Source organism: Microtus pennsylvanicus, chromosome 3, assembly GCF_037038515.1.
Source record: "Microtus pennsylvanicus isolate mMicPen1 chromosome 3, mMicPen1.hap1, whole genome shotgun sequence".
NCBI classification, from domain to species: domain Eukaryota; kingdom Metazoa; phylum Chordata; class Mammalia; order Rodentia; family Cricetidae; genus Microtus; species Microtus pennsylvanicus.
This window is the reverse complement of record NC_134581.1, coordinates 71738230-71743347: the sequence shown is the minus strand read 5'-3', so window position 1 is coordinate 71743347 and position 5118 is coordinate 71738230. Positions and strand designations below refer to the sequence as shown.

General features: G+C 45.5%; 1 pseudogene; it reads right to left on the bottom strand.

Moving 5' to 3' along the window:
• Nucleotides 1–4486: 4486 nt before the first annotated feature.
• LOC142847062 (large ribosomal subunit protein eL31-like) lies at nt 4487–4859 on the bottom strand (annotated as a pseudogene).
• Between the last annotated feature and the right edge of the window lie 259 nt (nt 4860–5118).

The following is a 5118-nucleotide window of genomic DNA, read 5'->3' as shown; positions in this document are numbered from 1 at the left end:
ATTCTAAGGCATCATTTGTCCTTTTCTTCACTGTGATCACAAAAACATTGTGTGAAGCTGTTGGCGAGTTGGTGCAGACCAAGGCAGGGATAACATCTGCTCTCTCTCTCTCTCTCTCTCTCTCTCTCTCTCTCTCTCTCTCTGTCTCTCTCTCTCTGTCTCTCTCTCTCTCTCTGTCTCTCTCTCTCTCTCTCTCTGTCTCTGTCTCTGTCTCTCTCTGTCTCTCTCTCTGTCTCTGTCTCTCTCTCTGTCTCTGTCTCTCTCTCTGTCTCTGTCTCTCTCTCTGTCTCTCTCTCTCTCTCTCTCTCTCTCTCTCTCTCTCTCTCTATATATATATATATATATATATATATATATATCCACCTTGCACTTGCAGTACAAAACCAAAACGAAACAAAAAGTCCTTACTAGTGCAGTAAAGACTGTTTATCTTACTAAACTCCAAACCTGGGCGGGCCCTCACGAAGCTAGTGGGAAATGCATTCACTGCACCTCTGCTTGGCTCTGAAGTCAAGCGTCAGGCTCTAGGAGCAGCACTCATGCAGCTGAGCTTCAGGGCAAACCAGACTCTTCCCCTGTAAATGTCATCTTACTTTTAGATTTTTTTTGAGAATTTTTAGAATAACAAAAATGCATGATTATCTTAATTCAGTTTTTCTATACAATTTTTATTAATACTTTGAACATTTCATATTTGCATACAAAGTCTTATGATTATAATCACTCCGAATCCTTCCTCTAATTCCTCCCAGGTCCACTGCTCCCACACTCTCTCTCCCAATTACATGTTTTTTTTTTAACCTTTCTTTCTTTTCCTTCCCTCCTTCCTTTCTTTCTTTTAAATAACCTACTGAGTCCAATTAGTGCTGCTTCTGTATATGTGGGTATAAAGCCATCTACTGGAGCATGGGCAATCTACCAGGGGCCATAAAACAAACCTGAGTCTTCCTCCTTTTTCCTTCAACAACTAACAACTGTCTATACATCCTTAGTTAGGTGACGAGGGGGGGCTCATAAATTGATTCAATTTTTAATAACATAAGTTTTAAATTAAATCTTTGGGAATTTTACATCATGCATCCCAATACCATTCATTTTTCCAGTCCCTCCATCTCTGCCCCTCACCCCTGTAGCATCCTCCCCTAAAGTAAATTAAAAAACTACTAATTAAAAACAAACAATCCTTCCTCTCTTTAACTGGATTTCCAGAGCTCAGTTCTTGGCTCCCAGTGCTTGGCTCTGAATCTCTGCATCTGCTTTCATCAGTTACTGGATGAATGCTCTCTGAAGGCAACTAGGATAGTCACCAATCTGATTATAGATTGTATGAGCTGGGGGGGGGTCAAGGTCATAGGGAACCCACAGAGATAGCTGACCTGTGGGAGCTCACCGACTCTGGACCATCAGCTAGGGATCCTGCATGGGACCGACCTAGGTCCTCTGCATGTGTGTGACAGTTGTGTAGCTTGGTCTGTTTGTGAGGCTCCTAGCATTAGGATCAGGATCTGTCCCTGGTGCTTGATCTGGCTTTTGGAAACCCAATACCCAAGCTGGGCTGTCTTACTCAACCTTGATGTAGGGGGAGGAACACGGTCCTGACTCAACTTGATGTGCTAAGCTTTGTTGATTCCCATGGAAGCCCTGCTCCTTTCTGAATGGAGATGGAGGAGAAGTAGGTGGGGGAGTAGAAGGAAGGTGGGGGGAGGGAACAGGAGGAGAGGAGGGAGGTATGTAAAATAATGAAAAAATTTAATTAAAAAAGATAAAAGTCATTTTATATTCCAGACAGTTCCTTTTTAAATATATCATCTGTGTTTTACAAATATTCTTTTTCACTCACTGGCTTATCTTCTCCTTTTAAAAAGTATCTGGAAGAATAACATTTCTCAATTTTGTTAAATTTATTAATTGCCTCTTTTATATCAGATTTAATGCCTAATTTATGAAAGATGTCTTACTGAAATTCATTATTTTTATCTTAAACTATATTTTGTGATCTATTCTAAGTCAGCATTTTTCTATTATATATTGCTAGGATCAAGATTTATTATTATTTTGCTTTTAGATTGTGAAACCAGAAAAGGAACAACGAAAAAGGAAAAGGAACTCTTCCAAAAATGGACTCATGGAGAGGAAAATTACACGCGGTTGATGGAGGAAGATCATTGGCTAATAAAGAAACTGCCTTGGCCCATTTGATAGGCCAGCCTTTAGGTGGGTGGAGTAAACAGAACAGAATGCTGGGAGAAAGAAGCCGAGTCAGGCATGATTCTCCCACTCGATACAGCCACAGTTTAAGATCTTCCCTGGTAAGCCACCTCGTGGGCTACACAGATTATTAGAAATGGGTTATATCAATATGTAAGAGCTAGCCAATAAGAGGCTGGAACTAATGTGCCAGGCAGTGTTTAAAAGAATACAGTTTCCATGTAATTATTTCAGGTATAAAGCTAGCTGTGCGGGCGGCCAGGTGCCAGGGAAGCAGCCCGCCGTTCCTAACACTACAGAGTGGCGCCCAATGTGGGGCGCCAAACTGTAAGTGGCGTAATAACCAGGCTAGCTTAATATGAAACAGCAAATTTTAATGAAGGGATAGCTTACAACACCAGGGATCCAGCGATGAGCAGGAAATACAAAAAAGAGACTGGCGGGGCTCATGCCTGCCAGATTTATATGTAAACATTAGCCCAAGGCGAACACGCCCCACAATGGGCTGGGCTATCCCTACACGCGGTGCTGATGGGGAGGGCAGAGAGCATTATCATACAAATATATATGCCATATAAATGCCATGAGGAAAACTGTTACATTGTATATTAATTAAAAAAACCAGACGTTTAAAAGAATAAAAAAAATTAAAACGAAACAAAACAAATGAACAAACAAAACCCCATTTTGCTCCTTCCTCTTTCCCACCCATCTGACACCTCTATGTTCATTCTAATGGCATTGGGAGCTGCCATCTGTCACAGTCTATCCCCTTGTCCACTCCACTCTACCTGCAAATGTTCCCTTCAGTGAGTTGTTGGTCTGGCTACACCGTAAACCCTGGACCCCCACTGAAACTCCTCCCGGATATCCCTGCTGCTGCCCCGAGTCATGGAGATCCAGCAGCCATGGTTCCATGGGACCAGTCCCTTCACACGTTCTGGTGGATCATGGATGGGGTAGATGCTGGGATGAGCCAACTCAAATCCCTGGATATAGGCCTGGGTGGTAGCTGATTTGGTCAGTCCAGGCCTCTGGGACTGCCCCCCCTCAGGCAAGGGGCAGAGCCTGATCTTGTATGCCTATGCCATAGGGACTGGGGTGGGACCAGCTCTTCTGTTTTCAGTGGCCAGCAAGGAGCAGGGCTAGTTCTCCTAGAGCCAGCATAGGGCGGTGCTGGCTTAGTACAGCCTTGGATTTCAACACTCTTGATGACTAGGATTCCTTGTGGTATCTTGCATCACAGAGATCAGCCCGAAGTCCAGCTGCAGCAGGACCACAAACCCAGACATAGCACTTGGCAGTGACTCGGGCCCGGATATCACCATGGCCCAGGTGACAGCAGAGACTATCCAGATCAATTCTGCCCCAGCAGCAGCATGGCCCCAGGATACCAGCATGGTCTCACATGGCTGACCAGACCCTGGCAGGTATCTGCACAGCCCTCGGTGGTAACAGGAACCACAGACATCAATCAGACCCTGGCTGTCATAGGGCCATTGACCCAGATGTGGCCCTTGGCAGCAGCTTGGTCCCAGATGTCACCATGGCACCAGGTGGCAGCACAGGCGGCTAAGATTGGCATAGCCCTGGTGGGTGGCAGGGCTCGAGGACACCGACATGGACTCAGGTGGTTGTCTACCCCAGGCATCTGCTTGGTTTTTAGTAGTAACTGAAGCCACGGACATCGACATAGACCTAGCTGCTATAAGGCCATGGAGCTAGATATGGCCCTTGGTAGCAACTCAGGCCCAGATGTCATCTTGGCCCTGGGGGGCAGTGCAGGCTATTCAGCTCAGCATGGTTCCAATGGCAGCAACAAAGACCTCAGACACCAACACGGCTCTAGGTGGTGGCCCAGACCCAGAACATGTGGTTCCTGATGGGAACATGGGCCATGGGAATCAACACAGACCTTGGCTGGCATAGGACCACAAACCCAGATGTGACCCCAGGTGGCAAATAGGCCACACATATCAGCCTGCTCACCACCATCTTTGGTTCCTCAGTTCAGCCTCTCTCCACAGCACATGGACTGCACGCACTCTCCCCCCCTCCCCTCACCATTTCCCCACTATATACTCACCATAATGGTCTATACCCACCTGGTACGCAAAGCACTGGGCAAGCCTGTGGTTGTCTTCAGTCAGTATGGGGCTGTGAAGACCCAGGCAAGGCATGTGCCTGTCTTTCACTCACCTGGCCATGGACGATCCAGGAGGGCCTAACTGACTCAATTTTTTTGGTGCTTCTGCACCTTTATCTGACATTCAGCAGGTTAGTTCTCATCCACATTGACTCTCTGTGGAGTTTTGAATGTGGTAACCGACAAGTATGTTACCAATGTGTAGAGTTTGTTAGGCGAGTCCTCATCCTTATTACAGTTTCTGAACAAATGTACTTGAATACAGAGGTATAACATGTGTTATACCTCTGGTCCAGGCAACTTTATTGAGATTGATATCAATGTGCCTACCTGGAGTACCAGTTTCCTTCATGGAAAATTTCTGGATTTCTCTGAGTGCCTGAGAAGCACGCTTCTTGAAGCTCACTCCATGAATGTGCTTGTGAATGTTGATGGTGTGTTCTTGGATCACCACCTCATTGAGGGCAGAAGGGCCCCTCTCAACACCCCTCTTTGTGGGAGTCATTTTGCCAGGCCCAATTTGGAAAGGTAACTGATTCAATTTTTTTCCCCTGAGACAGGGTTAACTGATTCAATTTTTAACAGTCCCCCCGCCTTTTTTTTTAAAAAATAAAATGTTCAGTCATACTATCAGTTGACTTTTGGCTTTTGGTAGTGGTGTTATTTGTTTGTTTGAGACAGGGTCTTGTGTACCTTAGGCTGTCCTTGAACTGGATGTATAGCCAAGGATGACCTTGAACTTCCTGTTTATAGTTCCCAAGTGC